The 20,229-nt window shown below is 34.6% G+C and overlaps 8 non-coding genes across 8 annotated transcripts; all 8 read left to right on the plus strand.

The window, feature by feature from the left end:
• The first annotated feature begins 700 nt into the window (after nucleotides 1–700).
• Trnap-cgg (transfer RNA proline (anticodon CGG)) lies at nucleotides 701–772 on the plus strand. The gene has a single exon. It is a non-coding gene; the product is annotated as a tRNA-Pro (tRNA).
• A 1,766-nt stretch (nucleotides 773–2,538) lies between these two features.
• On the plus strand, nucleotides 2,539–2,610 carry Trnap-agg (transfer RNA proline (anticodon AGG)). The gene has a single exon. It is a non-coding gene; the product is annotated as a tRNA-Pro (tRNA).
• A 4,539-nt stretch (nucleotides 2,611–7,149) lies between these two features.
• Nucleotides 7,150–7,221, plus strand: Trnap-agg (transfer RNA proline (anticodon AGG)). Its single transcript has one exon. It is a non-coding gene; the product is annotated as a tRNA-Pro (tRNA).
• A 2,020-nt stretch (nucleotides 7,222–9,241) lies between these two features.
• On the plus strand, nucleotides 9,242–9,313 carry Trnap-cgg (transfer RNA proline (anticodon CGG)). The gene has a single exon. It is a non-coding gene; the product is annotated as a tRNA-Pro (tRNA).
• Nucleotides 9,314–11,079: 1,766 nt separating this feature from the next.
• On the plus strand, nucleotides 11,080–11,151 carry Trnap-agg (transfer RNA proline (anticodon AGG)). Its single transcript has one exon. It is a non-coding gene; the product is annotated as a tRNA-Pro (tRNA).
• A 4,544-nt stretch (nucleotides 11,152–15,695) lies between these two features.
• Nucleotides 15,696–15,767, plus strand: Trnap-agg (transfer RNA proline (anticodon AGG)). The gene has a single exon. It is a non-coding gene; the product is annotated as a tRNA-Pro (tRNA).
• A 2,020-nt stretch (nucleotides 15,768–17,787) lies between these two features.
• On the plus strand, nucleotides 17,788–17,859 carry Trnap-cgg (transfer RNA proline (anticodon CGG)). The gene has a single exon. It is a non-coding gene; the product is annotated as a tRNA-Pro (tRNA).
• Nucleotides 17,860–19,624: 1,765 nt separating this feature from the next.
• Nucleotides 19,625–19,697, plus strand: Trnap-agg (transfer RNA proline (anticodon AGG)). The gene has a single exon. It is a non-coding gene; the product is annotated as a tRNA-Pro (tRNA).
• Nucleotides 19,698–20,229: the final 532 nt, after the last annotated feature.

The raw sequence follows: 20,229 nt of genomic DNA on the forward strand, positions 1-20,229 counted from the left end.
ACCATTTGTGTAAGTACTCCATGTACTATTTGAATACAGTAGTTAAAGAACCCCAAAGCTGAATTAGAAGTATTAACATATATTGTTATGCATCTCTTTATTGAATTGGGATAAAGGGATGGTATTATTATTGTGTTGAAAAAATATGCTAAAGATAATAATTCATTTCTTAATTGTTATGACGAAAATATATTTATTTGTTCAAGTGTATAGTTGGTCCTAATAATTTATATGATCGGCTATGATGAAAGCATTTCCTGTTGGTCGAATTAAACGGATATATTCATACGTCTTAAAATGGCTATATTTTGGTAGCTGACCCTGATGAAACAGAAAATCTACACAATGCTCACAATGGTTACTGACTAGTTCCTGAACGTTAACTGCTAAGAAGGAATGTCTAAGCAACTTTTAAAAAAGAACAGTAAACGAACTAGTGTTTTAACAGTATGAAGCTGGGATGGTGTTGTATTTAGCGAAGACACATTTTGTGGACTTTTCGTAAGTGGTTTTTTGACACTTATCATATGTCAATGTCATTTATATATTCTGCCACGCTGTATCATAAAACTTGACCGTAAGCTAGCAAAACCATACAGTAATGACAAAATCCACTGAGGTATGCTGCATTAAATGTTTAGCCAACACTATTAAACTTGTCATACAGGCAATTATCGGAACAGATATAATTTTTAACTACGGCTCGTTGGTCTAGGGGTATGATTCTCGCTTCGGGTGCGAGAGGTCCCGGGTTCGAATCCCGGACGAGCCCAATATTTTATTATGTTTCACGTCGCCCACTTTGTCTCTATCGTTACTATAATGCCGAATCTTTCCTCACTTTTTTCTAAACTATTCATTTTAATTGTTTCAAATAGCACAAAACATCTCACCGCTAAACCTGGTCACATGCACTAATAAATATATGTAACTAAAAGTATATATCTACACAAAGGTCTGATTAACATTTGTGTACAATGACATATTGACAAAAACATCAGTGCAAGACAAATGTGTGCCTAAAGAGTGACAGGTGTATTCGACAGCATAAATCGTTGGTCAAAGGAACTAGTTATATCTTTGGGTATCATAACTCTCGTTCAGCATGTAATTCAGTAACAGGAAGGTCTAAACATTAGACACCTGGCCTGCACTAATGACAACGAAATAGAATCGTAAATATTGTGACTGAATGTGTGATATTTGGTCACACATTTTCAATACAAAGAATTATGTGATTGTGACTTGGTACTATATCAGTTATTTATAAAAGAAAACGAGACGATATTCGCATGAAAAATTAGCGTCCTCTTTGTATTTATATACGATAGTACAACCAAACCTGTAAACAAATATTCTACAAAAATGACATTAAGAACTATATACACAAGGTATATTGAAAATTAAATCTCATCGAACTTTGCTGATGACATGATCAAGGCCATCATCAAGAGCACACATAGAAATGATGATTGGTATAACAGCTATAAAACGAGAAGGTACTCATTTCTTATCTCTGTGCGACGCACGATTTTATCCCATGTATGATGGTTTTAGTTCTAAAGATGTCCATTTTCTATAGCTGTCAGAATTGTAATATAGATAAGCAGATTAGCTTGCGCATGTCACGTGTAAGTCTAGACAAGTGAAAACAGCAATGACCAATTCGATAATCAATAGTATGTATCTTTCATCTAATAACGTCTTATCTACATGATGATATTCAGATTAAATAATATCAAAGAAAGTAGAAATTGAACAATTTGTTACATTGTTTCGATGAGATAATACATCACATTAATCAGTCGAGTAATATTGCCTTTCAACACCAATTACTACATAGTCGTTGAAACACCTATATTCTTCAATGAGTGTTCCCAAAACTTAACAGAAAGTTCAACAATCTGGAACACACAAAAACAATTGGATGCAGATCTTTCTGTTTCTCTTATGGCGCTAAATAAGTTGTAGTAGATTTTGTTGTTATCGAATAATGGTTTTCAGACATCGTAGCGATATGCCTGAAAAATTCATAACATTGAAGTAATGTATCATTGACCAGTATCCACCATAACTAAATATCACTTCGCATTAAATTGCAAAGACTATTCGTTGCTGTAAGCCGAAGGATGGAAACAAAATACAAAGAATGCGTGACATAATTCTGCTCATCGTGAAATATAGTATACATGTAATGCATTGAACATGTAAAGCTTTATCATTTGATTTATATATTCTGTTTATCAATGTTTCAAAAGTCTGTTTCAGTATTTTGATGCAATTTAATCTTTAAATACTATTACAAAATGTCCTTTATCATACATCTGATCGTCACTGATAAGTTCAGTTTTAGCACATTTCACAAGCGTTATCTTGTCAGTCGTCATTACCCAACGTCATCTATGGATTTTGCAACGCTGTATCATAAAGCATGAAAGTAACTTGGTGCAGGTATACATCAATGATAAAAAGATGGAGATATGCTGCATTATACTATACAACTTCCATCATTAATCTTCACATTCTCTTTTTCGACACGGCTCGTTGGTCTAGGGGTATGATTCTCGCTTAGGATGTGAGAGGTCCCGGGTTCAAATCCCGGACGAGCCCAACGTTTTTAATCATGTTTCTACTTCGTCCACTTTGTCTCGATGTTTGCAAATATTCTTCAAGAGACATTAAACAATATATATGAGATTGATGGATATTTCAATCGTATTTGACTTTACATATGACATGAATGTGACCAACATAAAGAGTACACAATGTGATAACTGATAGAGCATTACAAAACGAGAACGAGTTCATATCTAATGTATCCACGATGCATGATTTTATCCATTGTATGATGCTATAAACAAGAGAATATAACAAGGGATCATCAGTCCTAATATATACTTAATTATATATATATATATATATATATATATATATATATATATATATATATATATATATATATATATATATATATATATATATATATATATACATATATATATATATATATATATATATATATATATAATTGTGTGTGTGAGTGTGATTTGAATTTTTAACGTAGCTTTAACAATTTTTTGAGTCATATCGCTACGATGTCCGCAGTGATGTCTAGCACCGGGGCATCATGACACAGACATGTAGCATGATGTCCCACTCAGTCACATTATCCTGAAACAAGGTCAACCAGTCCTATATCTAACCTCTTAATGCTGAGCGACTAGCGAGGTATGCCGATTAATCAGTCTTTCACCCGTGATGATGCTGATTCTCTGATGAGGGGCTGATACCACAACATCGTCCATCAGTATCAACACAGATTTGTGGTGTTGATTTATCGGACTATTTGTGAGCCAGCTGTTAATACCATTTTTATGTCGTTTGTACGACTCGCCCGTGAATTGAAACTCCAACCTCCCGCATCCGAGGCGGACGCTCAAACCACTAGCCCACCGGAGCGGTCCAACACGGTAAAGAAACTTATTGCAATAGCAAAATGTGTACTGCTTTTAGGGATTCTATTATAAGCCGTCGAAATCAAAACATTAAAGAAACTTCGATTAAAGCCTTCAACTTAATTGATCTCTTATTCGTTGTTTTTTGATAATTTGTAGACTGTTAAACAAAATTAAAAGAACTACATTTTGAAAACAAATAATTCAAGGTATTAGTATACGGCTTGATTGTGTTCACTTTCGAAAGAACACAATATTGAAGCAATTAAACCTGAACAGTACACTTTATAGTCAAATTTCTTTTCACATTAGATTGCGAAGACAATGTGTAGCTGTAAGCCGGTGGATAGGAAATTACGTCATAGTATAGATGCGTGAAAATTGTGCAGACTTTAAAGTACAATATACAGGTAAGGCATTGAAACAATACGCAATAACCATTTGACTTGTTTATTCTCTTTATCAATTCTTTTACAATTATTTTTGTCCAGCCATTGCGCGCGCATTTTAATTTTACCTTAATTGTAAGAAATATTCTTAAATCTCTGAACGTCACTAAGTTTATTTTGGGCACTTTTCATAAGTGAGTTGTTGTCATTTATAATCAGTCAATGTTATGTATAGATTTGGCCACGAAGTATCATAAATCATGAATGTAACCAAGTAAACACATACATCATTGATAAATCAATCGAGTTATGCTGCATTAAAATGTCCACCTTACAAAATTAAACTTGATACGCATGTTATTATCGGAAAAATCTTATTTTCAACACGGCTTGTTGATATAGGGGTGTTATTCTTGCATAGGGAGCGAGAAGTCCCGAACGAGCGCAACAGTTTAGCATGTGTTATGCTGCCCAATTTGTGGTGATCGATACAATAATGTTGAATTTTTCTTCACTTTAAATTTCTAAACTCACTATCTGTTTAATTGCTTCAAGGAGCACAAACGTCTAACAGCTAGGCTAGTCTCTGCATGAATTAAATATATGTAATGAAATATATATTTATACACTAAGCTCGATCAACACCTGTGTACAATGGCAGATTGATGATAAATGTATAATCATTACATACATGTCCTTCCCTAATTGACTATGAAACGGCATCGTAAATTATGTGACAACGTATGCGATTTTGCTTCACACTTTTAAGTACAAAGAATCATGTGACTGAGTTGGTGTTATTCCACTTATTTATAAGAACAAGGTTGACAACATACGCTTGAAAACTTAGCGTCCTCAGTGTAGATACAGAAGATAGCTTAAACAATCCTACAAGCAAAAAGATCTTTAAAACTATATTCACTTTACAGATGAAATGACCATGGTCAACATCAAAAGTACACAGACAAGATGATAACTGATTTAATGTATACAAAACGAGTTCATTCCTAATCTAAATACGATGAACAATTTTATGTCATGCATGATAATATAAACAACTTTAAAAAGGGACTATGAATGCTAATAGATAATTAAATAGATAATCTCTTCTTTTCCAAATGAAACCAAACCTCTAGGACGTTGTATCGACAGGAAGTAATGAACATGCTTCAGTCACCTAAATTACAGTTTAATAAGTAATCTTTTTGCAACTACTGGAAGGATAATTCTAGCCAAAATATTTTTTATCTACTCTGTCCGAGAGAGTGACTCACGTTTTCATAAAGGTTACATTCTTTTGCTTTCATTACAAGATGAGCTGAGCTTTTCTTGCGAGTCATCTATCGAAATTCCATGAGGTAATCCAAACAAAATAGCATTGTATTTCAAAGTCCAAGAGGAAACACATCGAGTCTTTTCAATTAGCTTCTTTATTTTCAGAGAGATCGTAGCAAAATACAAACGCTGGCAATCTTGTCTTTGAAAAGTGCGTTCCGATTTCCCACCGTTCTGAGTCCAAACTAATGGCCCGACACGCCCATTCTGTCTAGAATCCATCAAAAACCTCCTTAGACACTGCAGAGCCGTTGGTCTTGAAGTTTTGGTCCTTTACCACGGGAGACTATATTGATCGGAGGCATGTTCACCACTGACAGCGGCACACAGGTTATACAAAATCGCACATTGAATCCCAGATTATGCATCCCAGATATCAACTTCAGTCAAAATCAGAGCTCAAAATCCAGGCCCATTGTGAAACCTCCAAATTCACACTTCCAGAATCAGACCTTCAGATTCAGACCACTCTACAACTTAAGATAACTCCTGCAAAGTGGAATGCTCCAAAATAAAATGTGTTGCTTAATGATATTACTGTGTGACTTGACTTTAAAAATACCCTGATCATGGTGCAATCCACGGCTAGAGAATTCAAGGTAATTTATCTTCCCACTTGAAGCACTTTGCTCGTGCAGCATTGGGTGAACCGAACAGCGTATTTGGATATACCTTAAAACGTCAATAAACGACTCTCGGGGTAACGCTGTACGGGGAAAAGAAATTTGAGGACATTTTACTTAAGGTATAATGCGTAATCATTAATTACACGTACCAATTACTTGACAGTCGACTTTAAGAAAACAAATGAATCAAAGGACCTAATATGAACTAACCAAAGGCTATATATGATGAAAACAATATGGTCATTATGATTTACATATAGGAGATCCATGATATATTTATATCAGAAAGCCTATAAACAATAAAACATTAAACAGATTCATTTCATTGGAGTGAGAAACAGGCGAGCATTCCATAAACACGTGGTGAGGTCTGCAAAGACACATTAGCATGCAAAATGTTTTGTTATATAAGATAAAAGCTATGCAACATTCAACGGAAAGTTCTCTCTTCTGTTGGAACTTACACCATGTCTCTGGGAATATCACTTGACAGAAAGCAATACAAAAGCTTCAACCACCTCAATTCTAGTTGTAAAGGTAATGTTTTTGCAACTACAAGATGGTAATTCCAGCTGAAATAATGTTATACTCACTCTGAATACCTGATTGAATGACTCAATGTTTCACGCTTCCATGAAGGTAACACTCTTTTGCCTTCATTGCTAGACGAGCGGGTTTTTCCATTCGAGTCATCAATCGAAATTTCATGCGCTAAACACAACGAAATGTTATTGTATTTATAAGTCCAAAAGTAACTACACCAAATCTTTTCTATTAGTATCTTTAGTTTACGTGAGATTACAAAGTATACACGATGACAACATTGCCTTTTGCAAGCGCGATTCAGTGTTTAATGGACTAATTATATGATACTGTCCATTTATATGTACATTTCCTAGTTCTGTGGAATTCCAACTTTAAAACACAAATACAGCTACTTTAATAATAACTAAAACATGACAAAAACAAAAATACCAAAGAAAACTGGAAACAAAATTTGTTGCAATAACAACAAATGGCTATTGCTATCAGGGAATTCTATTTTAGAAGCGGTTACAATGAAAACATTAAAGAAAATCTAATATGGGCATGTACCATTCAAATGTAACTTCGATGATCACCGATAAATTCAGTTTGAGCTCTTTTTATAAACGTTATCTTGTCAATCGTCATTTACTCAATGTCATTCATAGATTTTGCGACGCTGGATCATACACATGAACGTAACCTGGTGAAGGCATACAGCAATAATAAATAAAGCGAGGTATGCATCATTACAACGTACAACATCCATCTTTAAACTTGACATTCATACAATTATCGGAACAGACATTTCATCATCACGGCTCGTTGGTCTAGGGGTATGATTCTCGCTTAGGGTGCGAGAGGTCCCGGGTTCAAATCCCGGACGAGCCCAACATTTTATCATGTTTTAATTTGCCCACTTTGTCGCCATCGATAATATCCTACTTTACTAAAACTTATTAAGCCCACATTTTGTTTAAATTCCTTTAAAGAGCAAAAGCGTCTAACAGCCAAGCCAGATAAGCAATGAAATATACATTTCTTCACTAAGCTCTGAGTAACACCTGTACACAATGACAATCTGATATTGATAACAAAGACTTGTCAATGTAGTGTCATCGTAAATTATCTGACTACATATATGGTATATTATTGCACATTTTTCAGTGGAAAGTAATTATGTGAATACGAGTTGTTGGTATACCAATTTTGTTTTATATAAAATCAAGGGTGCCAAAATACGCTTGAAAAATCAGCGTCCTCAATGTAGCTATAGCGGTTCTTATAATCATGTCTGCAAGCTAATATTCGTCAAAAGACATTGAAAATTTCATACAGGAGATATATAGACATTTCAATTTATCATGCTTTACAAATGGTATGACCATGGCCAACAACAAGAGTAAACAGATACATTTCTAATCTATCTACGGTGCACAATTGTATCCCATGTATAACGATATAAGCATGGAAATGTAAAAAAGGATTATCAGTGGTAATACTTAACGAATTAAATATATGAAGACCTATCCGAGATGATGCTACACGTCTCTTTTTCCAAATATCTACAGCAATCATAGCCAAAATCACGCCTACAAATCTAGACCAAGAGTGTTTAATAAAAGTCGTTAGGCACGTGGTAAAGATTATTTACACACATTGTCATGCGAAACCTTTTGGTGCATATAACAGCAGTGCACCATTCAAAGCATCGATTATCTCTTCTGTTCCATTTGATACCATGCCTCTGGGACGTTGAATCGACAGCAATGAAAATGCGTCAGCCGCCATAATTCTAGTTGGAGAGTTCATTCTTTGACACTACTCGAAGGTTAATTCCAGCTTAGATATTTTTTTATACTCCAAATACCGGAAGGAATGACTCAAGGTTTTACATTTCCATGAAGGCAACACTCAGTTTCATTGATTGCAAGAGAAGCTGGCTTTTTCTTCCGAGTTATCTATAGGAATTCCATGCGCTAAACAACAGTGACGTGATTCGATTTTGATTTTGAACGTAGCTTTAACAGTTTTTCAGTCATATCGCTTCGATGCCTGCAATGTGCCACTTTATAGTGATGTCTAGCAGTGGGGCATCATGCCGCAGACATGTATTATGATATCCCACCCAGTCACATTATCCTAACACCAGGCCGACCAGTCCTAACACTAACCTCTTAATGCTGAGCGCCAAAAGAGGCATCTGGTAGTACCATTTGTGTAAGTACTCCATGTACTATTTGAATACAGTAGTTAAAGAACCCCAAAGCTGAATTAGAAGTATTAACATATATTGTTATGCATCTCTTTATTGAATTGGGATAAAGGGATGGTATTATTATTGTGTTGAAAAAATATGCTAAAGATAATAATTCATTTCTTAATTGTTATGACGAAAATATATTTATTTGTTCAAGTGTATAGTTGGTCCTAATAATTTATATGATCGGCTATGATGAAAGCATTTCCTGTTGGTCGAATTAAACGGATATATTCATACGTCTTAAAATGGCTATATTTTGGTAGCTGACCCTGATGAAACAGAAAATCTACACAATGCTCACAATGGTTACTGACTAGTTCCTGAACGTTAACTGCTAAGAAGGAATGTCTAAGCAACTTTTAAAAAAGAACAGTAAACGAACTAGTGTTTTAACAGTATGAAGCTGGGATGGTGTTGTATTTAGCGAAGACACATTTTGTGGACTTTTCGTAAGTGGTTTTTTGACACTTATCATATGTCAATGTCATTTATATATTCTGCCACGCTGTATCATAAAACTTGACCGTAAGCTAGCAAAACCATACAGTAATGACAAAATCCACTGAGGTATGCTGCATTAAATGTTTAGCCAACACTATTAAACTTGTCATACAGGCAATTATCGGAACAGATATAATTTTTAACTACGGCTCGTTGGTCTAGGGGTATGATTCTCGCTTCGGGTGCGAGAGGTCCCGGGTTCGAATCCCGGACGAGCCCAATATTTTATTATGTTTCACGTCGCCCACTTTGTCTCTATCGTTACTATAATGCCGAATCTTTCTTCACTTTTTTCTAAACTATTCATTTTAATTGTTTCAAATAGCACAAAACATCTCACCGCTAAACCTGGTCACATGCACTAATAAATATATGTAACTAAAAGTATATATCTACACAAAGGTCTGATTAACATTTGTGTACAATGACATATTGACAAAAACATCAGTGCAAGACAAATGTGTGCCTAAAGAGTGACAGGTGTATTCGACAGCATAAATCGTTGGTCAAAGGAACTAGTTATATCTTTGGGTATCATAACTCTCGTTCAGCATGTAATTCAGTAACAGGAAGGTCTAAACATTAGACACCTGGCCTGCACTAATGACAACGAAATAGAATCGTAAATATTGTGACTGAATGTGTGATATTTGGTCACACATTTTCAATACAAAGAATTATGTGAATGTGACTTGGTACTATATCAGTTATTTATAAAAGAAAACGAGACGATATTCGCATGAAAAATTAGCGTCCTCTTTGTATTTATATACGATAGTACAACCAAACCTGTAAACAAATATTCTACAAAAATGACATTAAGAACTATATACACAAGGTATATTGAAAATTAAATCTCATCGAACTTTGCTGATGACATGATCAAGGCCATCATCAAGAGCACACATAGAAATGATGATTGGTATAACAGCTATAAAACGAGAAGGTACTCATTTCTTATCTCTGTGCGACGCACGATTTTATCCCATGTATGATGGTTTTAGTTCTAAAGATGTCCATTTTCTATAGCTGTCAGAATTGTAATATAGATAAGCAGATTAGCTTGCGCATGTCACGTGTAAGTCTAGACAAGTGAAAACAGCAATGACCAATTCGATAATCAATAGTATGTATCTTTCATCTAATAACGTCTTATCTACATGATGATATTCAGATTAAATAATATCAAAGAAAGTAGAAATTGAACAATTTGTTACATTGTTTCGATGAGATAATACATCACATTAATCAGTCGAGTAATATTGCCTTTCAACACCAATTACTACATAGTCGTTGAAACACCTATATTCTTCAATGAGTGTTCCCAAAACTTAACAGAAAGTTCAACAATCTGGAACACACAAAAACAATTGGATGCAGATCTTTCTGTTTCTCTTATGGCGCTAAATAAGTTGTAGTAGATTTTGTTGTTATCGAATAATGGTTTTCAGACATCGTAGCGATATGCCTGAAAAATTCATAACATTGAAGTAATGTATCATTGACCAGTATCCACCATAACTAAATATCACTTCGCATTAAATTGCAAAGACTATTCGTTGCTGTAAGCCGAAGGATGGAAACAAAATACAAAGAATGCGTGACATAATTCTGCTCATCGTGAAATATAGTATACATGTAATGCATTGAACATGTAAAGCTTTATCATTTGATTTATATATTCTGTTTATCAATGTTTCAAAAGTCTGTTTCAGTATTTTGATGCAATTTAATCTTTAAATACTATTACAAAATGTCCTTTATCATACATCTGATCGTCACTGATAAGTTCAGTTTTAGCACATTTCACAAGCGTTATCTTGTCAGTCGTCATTACCCAACGTCATCTATGGATTTTGCAACGCTGTATCATAAAGCATGAAAGTAACTTGGTGCAGGTATACATCAATGATAAAAAGATGGAGATATGCTGCATTATACTATACAACTTCCATCATTAATCTTCACATTCTCTTTTTCGACACGGCTCGTTGGTCTAGGGGTATGATTCTCGCTTAGGATGCGAGAGGTCCCGGGTTCAAATCCCGGACGAGCCCAACGTTTTTAATCAAGTTTCTACTTCGTCCACTTTGTCTCGATGTTTGCAAATATTCTTCAAGAGACATTAAACAATATATATGAGATTGATGGATATTTCAATCGTATTTGACTTTACATATGACATGAATGTGACCAACATAAAGAGTACACAATGTGATAACTGATAGAGCATTACAAAACGAGAACGAGTTCATATCTAATGTATCCACGATGCATGATTTTATCCATTGTATGATGCTATAAACAAGAGAATATAACAAGGGATCATCAGTCCTAATATATACTTAATTATATATATATATATATATATATATATATATATATATATATATATATATATATATATATATATATATATATATATATATATATATATATATATATATATATATATATATATATATATATATATATATAATTGTGTGTGTGAGTGTGATTTGAATTTTTAACGTAGCTTTAACAATTTTTTGAGTCATATCGCTACGATGTCCGCAGTGATGTCTAGCACCGGGGCATCATGACACAGACATGTAGCATGATGTCCCACTCAGTCACATTATCCTGAAACAAGGTCAACCAGTCCTATATCTAACCTCTTAATGCTGAGCGACTAGCGAGGTATGCCGATAAATCAGTCTTTCACCCGTGATGATGCTGATTCTCTGATGAGGGGCTGATACCACAACATCGTCCATCAGTATCAACACAGATTTGTGGTGTTGATTTATCGGACTATTTGTGAGGCAGCTGTTAATACCATTTTTATGTCCTTTGTACGACTCGCCCGTGAATTGAAACTCCAACCTCCCGCATCCGAGGCGGACGCTCAAACCACTAGCCCACCGGAGCGGTCCAACACGGTAAAGAAACTTATTGCAATAGCAAAATGTGTACTGCTTTTAGGGATTCTATTATAAGCCGTCGAAATCAAAATATTAAAGAAACTTCGATTAAAGCCTTCAACTTAATTGATCTCTTATTCGTTGTTTTTTGATAATTTGTAGACTGTTAAACAAAATTAAAAGAACTACATTTTGAAAACAAATAATTCAAGATATTAGTATACGGCTTGATTGTGTTCACTTTCGAAAGAACACAATATTGAAGCAAGTAAAACTGAACAGTACACTTTATAGTCAAATTTCTTTTCACATTAGATTGCGAAGACAATGTGTAGCTGTAAACCGGTGGATAGGAAATTACGTCATAGTATAGATGCGTGAAAATTGTGCAGACTTTAAAGTACAATATACAGGTAAGGCATTGAAACAATACGCAATAACCATTTGACTTGTTTATTCTCTTTATCAATTCTTTTACAATTATTTTTGTCCAGCCATTGCGCGCGCATTTTAATTTTACCTTAATTGTAAGAAATATTCTTAAATCTCTGAACGTCACTAAGTTTATTTTGGGCACTTTTCATAAGTGAGTTGTTGTCATTTATAATCAGTCAATGTTATGTATAGATTTGGCCACGAAGTATCATAAATCATGAATGTAACCAAGTAAACACATACATCATTGATAAATCAATCGAGTTATGCTGCATTAAAATGTCCACCTTACAAAATTAAACTTGATACGCATGTTATTATCGGAAAAATCTTATTTTCAACACGGCTTGTTGATATAGGGGTGTTATTCTTGCATAGGGAGCGAGAAGTCCCGAACGAGCGCAACAGTTTAGCATGTGTTATGCTGCCCAGTTTGTGGTGATCGATACAATAATGTTGAATTTTTCTTCACTTTAAATTTCTAAACTCACTATCTGTTTAATTGCTTCAAGGAGCACAAACGTCTAACAGCTAGGCTAGTCTCTGCATGAATTAAATATATGTAATGAAATATATATTTATACACTAAGCTCGATCAACACCTGTGTACAATGGCAGATTGATGATAAATGTATAATCATTACATACATGTCCTTCCCTAATTGACTATGAAACGGCATCGTAAATTATGTGACAACGTATGCGATTTTGCTTCACACTTTTAAGTACAAAGAATCATGTGACTGAGTTGGTGTTATTCCACTTATTTATAAGAACAAGGTTGACAACATACGCTTGAAAACTTAGCGTCCTCAGTGTAGATACAGAAGATAGCTTAAACAATCCTACAAGCAAAAAGATCTTTAAAACTATATTCACTTTACAGATGAAATGACCATGGTCAACATCAAAAGTACACAGACAAGATGATAACTGATTTAATGTATACAAAACGAGTTCATTCCTAATCTAAATACGATGAACAATTTTATGTCATGCATGATAATATAAACAACTTTAAAAAGGGACTATGAATGCTAATAGATAATTAAATAGATAATCTCTTCTTTTCCAAATGAAACCAAACCTCTAGGACGTTGTATCGACAGGAAGTAATGAACATGCTTCAGTCACCTAAATTACAGTTTAATAAGTAATGTTTTTGCAACTACTGGAAGGATAATTCTAGCCAAAATATTTTTTATCTACTCTGTCCGAGAGAGTGACTCACGTTTCCATAAAGGTTACATTCTTTTGCTTTCATTACAAGATGAGCTGAGCTTTTCTTGCGAGTCATCTATCGAAATTCCATGCGGTAATCCAAACAAAATAGCATTGTATTTCAAAGTCCAAGAGGAAACACATCGAGTCTTTTCAATTAGCTTCTTTATTTTCAGAGAGATCGTAGCAAAATACAAACGCTGGCAATCTTGTCTTTGAAAAGTGCGTTCCGATTTCCCACCGTTCTGAGTCCAAACTAATGGCCCGACACGCCCATTCTGTCTAGAATCCATCAAAAACCTCCTTAGACACTGCAGAGCCGTTGGTCTTGAAGTTTTGGTCCTTTACCACGGGAGACTATATTGATCGGAGGCATGTTCACCACTGACAGCGGCACACAGGTTATACAAAATCGCACATTGAATCCCAGATTATGCATCCCAGATATCAACTTCAGTCAAAATCAGAGCTCAAAATCCAGGCCCATTGTGAAACCTCCAAATTCACACTTCCAGAATCAGACCTTCAGATTCAGACCACTCTACGGCTTAAGATAACTCCTGCAAAGTGGAATGCTCCAAAATAAAATGTGTTGCTTAATGATATTACTGTGTGACTTGACTTTAAAAATACCCTGATCATGGTGCAATCCACGGCTAGAGAATTCAAGGTAATTTATCTTCCCACTTGAAGCACTTTGCTCGTGCAGCATTGGGTGAACCGAACAGCGTATTTGGATATACCTTAAAACGTCAATAAACGACTCTCGGGGGTAACGCTGTACGGGGAAAAGAAATTTGAGGACATTTTACTTAAGGTATAATGCGTAATCATTAATTACACATACAAATTACTTGACAGTCGACTTTAAGAAAACAAATGAATCAAAGGACCTAATATGAACTAACCAAAGGCTATATATGATGAAAACAATATGGTCATTATGATTTACATATAGGAGATCCATGATATAGTTATATCAGAAAGCCTATAAACAATATAACATTAAACAGATTCATTTCATTGGAGTGAGAAACAGGCGAGCATTCCATAAACACGTGGTGAGGTCTGCAAAGACACATTAGCATGCAAAATGTTTTGTTATATAAGATAAAAGCTATGCAACATTCAACGGAAAGTTCTCTCTTCTGTTGGAACTTACACCATGTCTCTGGGAATATCACTTGACAGAAAGCAATACAAAAGCTTCAACCACCTCAATTCTAGTTGTAAAGGTAATGTTTTTGCAACTACAAGATGGTAATTCCAGCTGAAATAATGTTATACTCACTCTGAATACCTGATTGAATGACTCAATGTTTCACGCTTCCATGAAGGTAACACTCTTTTGCTTTCATTGCTAGACGAGCTGGTTTTTCCATTCGAGTCATCAATCGAAATTTCATGCGCTAAACACAACGAAATGTTATTGTATTTATAAGTCCAAAAGTAACTACACCAAATCTTTTCTATTAGTATCTTTAGTTTACGTGAGATTACAAAGTATACACGATGACAACATTGCCTTTTTCAAGCGCGATCCAGTGTTTAATGGACTAATTATATGATACTGTCCATTTATATGTACATTTCCTAGTTCTGTGGAATTCCAACTTTAAAACACAAATACAGCTACTTTGATAATAACTAAAACATGACAAAAACAAAAATACCAAAGAAAACTGGAAACAAATTTTGATGCAATAACAACAAATGGCTATTGCTATCAGGGAATTCTATTTTAGAAGCGGTTACAATGAAAACATTAAAGAAAATCTAATATGGGCATGTACCATTCAAATGTAACTTCGATGATCACCGATAAATTCAGTTTGAGCTCTTTTTATAAACGTTATCTTGTCAATCGTCATTTACTCAATGTCATTCATAGATTTTGCGACGCTGGATCATACACATGAACGTAACCTGGTGAAGGCATACAGCAATAATAAATAAAGCGAGGTATGCATCATTACAACGTACAACATCCATCTTTAAACTTGACATTCATACAATTATCGGAACAGACATTTCATCATCACGGCTCGTTGGTCTAGGGGTATGATTCTCGCTTAGGGTGCGAGAGGTCCCGGGTTCAAATCCCGGACGAGCCCAACATTTTATCATGTTTTAATTTGCCCACTTTGTCGCCATCGATAATATCCTACTTTACTAAAACTTATTAAGCCCACATTTTGTTTTAATTCCTTTAAAGAGCAAAAGCGTCTAACAGCCAAGCCAGATAAGCAATGAAATATACATTTCTTCACTAAGCTCTGAGTAACACCTGTACACAATGACAATCTGATATTGATAACAAAGAATTGTCAATGTAGTGTCATCGTAAATTATCTGACTACATATATGGTATATTATTGCACATTTTTCAGTGGAAAGTAATTATGTGAATACGAGTTGTTGGTATACCAATTTTGTTTTATATAAAATCAAGGGTGCCAAAATACGCTTGAAAAATCAGCGTCCTCAATGTAGCTATAGCGGTTCTTATAATCATGTCTGCAAGCTAATATTCGTCAAAAGACATTTAAAAGTTCATACAGGAGATATATAGACATTTCAATTTATCATGCTTTACAAATGGTATGACCATGGCCAACAACAAGAGTAAACAGATACATTTCTAATCTATCTACGGTGCACAATTGTATCCCATGTATAACGATATAAGCATGGAAATGTAAAAAAGGATTATCAGTGCTAATACTTAACGAATTAAATATATGAAGACCTATCCGAGATGATGCTACACGTCTCTTCTTCCAAATATCTACAGCAATCATAGCCAAAATCACGCCTACAAATCTAGACCAAGAGTGTTTAATAAAAGTCGTTAGGCACGTGGTAAAGATTATTTACACACATTGTCATGCGAAACCTTTTGGTGCATATAACAGCAGTGCACCATTCAAAGCATCGATTATCTCTTCTGTTCCATTTGATACCATGCCTCTGGGACGTTGAATCGACAGCAATGAAAATGCGTCAGCCGCCATAATTCTAGTTGGAGAGTTCATTCTTTGACACTACTCGAAGGTTAATTCCAGCTTAGATATTTTTTTATACTCCAAATACCGGAAGGAATGACTCAAGGTTTTACATTTCCATGAAGGCAACACTCAGTTTCATTGATTACAAGAGAAGCTTGCTTTTTCTTCCGAGTTATCTATAGGAATTCCATGCGCTAAACAACAGTGATGTGAAGCGATTTTGATTTTGAACGTAGCTTTAACAGTTTTTCAGTCATATCACTTCGATACCTGCAATGTGCCACTTTATAGTGATGTCTAGCAGTGGGGCATCATGCCGCAGACATGTATTATGATATCCCACCCAGTCACATTATCCTAACACCAGGCCGACCAGTCCTAACACTAACCTCTTAATGCTGAGCGCCAAAAGAGGCATCTGGTAGTACCATTTGTGTAAGTACTCCATGTAATATTTGAATACAGTAGTTAAAGAACCCCAAAGCTGAATTAGAAGTATTAACATATATTGTTATGCATCTCTTTATTGAATTGGGATAAAGGGATGGTATTATTATTGTGTTGAAAAAATATGCTAAAGATAATAATTCATTTCTTAATTGTTATGACGAAAATATATTTATTTGTTCAAGTGTATAGTTGGTCCTAATAATTTATATGATCGGCTATGATGAAAGCATTTCCTGTTGGTCGAATTAAACGGATATATTCATACGTCTTAAAATGGCTATATTTTGGTAGCTGACCCTGATGAAACTGAAAATCTACACAATGCTCACAATGGTTACTGACTAGTTCCTGAACGTTAACTGCTAAGAAGGAATGTCTAAGCAACTTTTAAAAAAGAACAGTAAACGAACTAGTGTTTTAACAGTATGAAGCTGGGATGGTGTTGTATTTAGCGAAGACACATTTTGTGGACTTTTCGTAAGTGGTTTTTTGACACTTATCATATGTCAATGTCATTTATATATTCTGCCACGCTGTATCATAAAACTTGACCGTAAGCTAGCAAAACCATACAGTAATGACAAAATCCACTGAGGTATGCTGCATTAAATGTTTAGCCAACACTATTAAACTTGTCATACAGGCAATTATCGGAACAGATATAATTTTTAACTACGGCTCGTTGGTCTAGGGGTATGATTCTCGCTTCGGGTGCGAGAGGTCCCGGGTTCGAATCCCGGACGAGCCCAATATTTTATTATGTTTCACGTCGCCCACTTTGTCTCTATCGTTACTATAATGCCGAATCTTTCTTCACTTTTTTCTAAACTCTTCATTTTAATTGTTTCAAATAGCACACAACATCTCACCGCTAAACCTGGTCACATGCACTAATACATATATGTAACTAAAAGTATATATCTACACAAAGGTCTGATTAACATTTGTGTACAATGACATATTGACAAAAACATCAGTGCAAGACAAATGTGTGCCTAAAGAGTGACAGGTGTATTCGACAGCATAAATCGTTGGTCAAAGGAACTAGTTATATCTTTGGGTATCATAACTCTCGTACAGCATGTAATTCAGTAACAGGAAGGTCTAAACATTAGACACCTGGCCTGCACTAATGACAACGAAATAGAATCGTAAATATTGTGACTGAATGTGTGATATTTGGTCACACATTTTCAATACAAAGAATTATGTGAATGTGACTTGGTGCTATATCAGTTATTTATAAAAGAAAACGAGACGATATTCGCATGAAAAATTAGCGTCCTCTTTGTATTTATATACGATAGTACAACCAAACCTGTAAACAAATATTCTACAAAAAAGACATTAAGAACTATATACACCAGGTATATTGAAAATTAAATCTCATCGAACTTTGCTGATGACATGATCAAGGCCATCATCAAGAGCACACATAGAAATGATGATTGGTATAACAGCTATAAAACGAGAAGGTACTCATTTCTTATCTCTGTGCGACGCACGATTTTATCCCATGTATGATGGTTTTAGTTCTAAAGATGTCCATTTTCTATAGCTGTCAGAATTGTAATATAGATAAGCAGATTAGCTTGCGCATGTCACGTATAAGTCTAGACAAGTGAAAACAGCAATGACAATTCGATAATCAATAGTATGTATCTTTCATCTAATAACGTCATATCTACATGACGATATTCAGATTAAATAATATCAAAGAAAGTAGAAATTGAACAATTTGTTACATTGTTTCGATGAGATAATACATCACATTAATCAGTCGAGTAATATTGCCTTTCAACACCAATTACTACATAGTCGTTGAAACACCTATATTCTTCAATGAGTGTTCCCAAAACTTAACAGAAATTTCAACAATCTGGAACACACAAAAACAATTGGATGCAGATCTTTCTGTTTCTCTTATGGCGCTAAATAAGTTGTAGTAGATTTTGTTGTTATCGAATAATGGTTTTCAGACATCGTAGCGATATGTCTGAAAAATTCATAACATTGAAGTAATGTATCATTGACCAGTATCCACCATAACTAAATATCACTTCGCATTAAATTGCAAAGACTATTCGTTGCTGTAAGCCGAAGGATGGAAACAAAATACAAAGAATGCGTGACATAATTCTGCTCATCGTGAAATATAGTATACATGTAATGCATTGAACATGTAAAGCTTTATCATTTGATTTATATATTCTGTTTATCAATGTTTCAAAAGTCTGTTTCAGTATTTTGATGCAATTTAACCTTTAAATACTATTACAAAATGTCCTTTATCATACATCTGATCGTCACTGATAAGTTCAGTTTTAGCACATTTCACAAGCGTTATCTTGTCAGTCGTCATTACCCAACGTCATCTATGGATTTTGCAACGCTGTATCATAAAACATGAAAGTAACTTGGTGCAGGTATACATCAATGATAAAAAGATGGAGATATGCTGCATTATACTATACAACTTCCATCATTAATCTTCACATTCTCTTTTTCGACACGGCTCGTTGGTCTAGGGGTATGATTCTCGCTTAGGGTGCGAGAGGTCCCGGGTTCAAATCCCGGACGAGTTCAACGTTTTTAATCATGTTTCTACTTCGTCCACTTTGTCTCGATGTTTGCAAATATTCTTCAACAGACATTAAACAATATATATGAGATTGATGGATATTTCAATCGTATTTGACTTTACATATGACATGAATGTGACCAACATAAAGAGTACACAATGTGATAACTGATAGAGCATTACAAAACGAGAACGAGTTCATATCTAATGTATCCACGATGCATGATTTTATCCATTGTATGATGCTATAAACAAGAGAATATAACAAGGGATCATCAGTCCTAATATATACTTAAGGAATTATATATATATATATATATATATATATATATATATATATATATATATATATATAGATATAGATATAGATATAGATATAGATAAAGATATAGATATATAATTGTTTGTGTGAGTGTGATTTGAATTTTTAACGTAGCTTTAACAATCTTTTGAGTCATATCGCTACGATGTCCGCAGTGATGTCTAGCACCGGGGCATCATGACACAGACATGTAGCATGATGTCCCACTCAGTCAC

This window comes from Sinohyriopsis cumingii, chromosome 18 (assembly GCF_028554795.1).
Source record: "Sinohyriopsis cumingii isolate HCF-2022 chromosome 18, ASM2855479v2, whole genome shotgun sequence".
NCBI lineage: Eukaryota > Metazoa > Mollusca > Bivalvia > Unionida > Unionidae > Sinohyriopsis > Sinohyriopsis cumingii.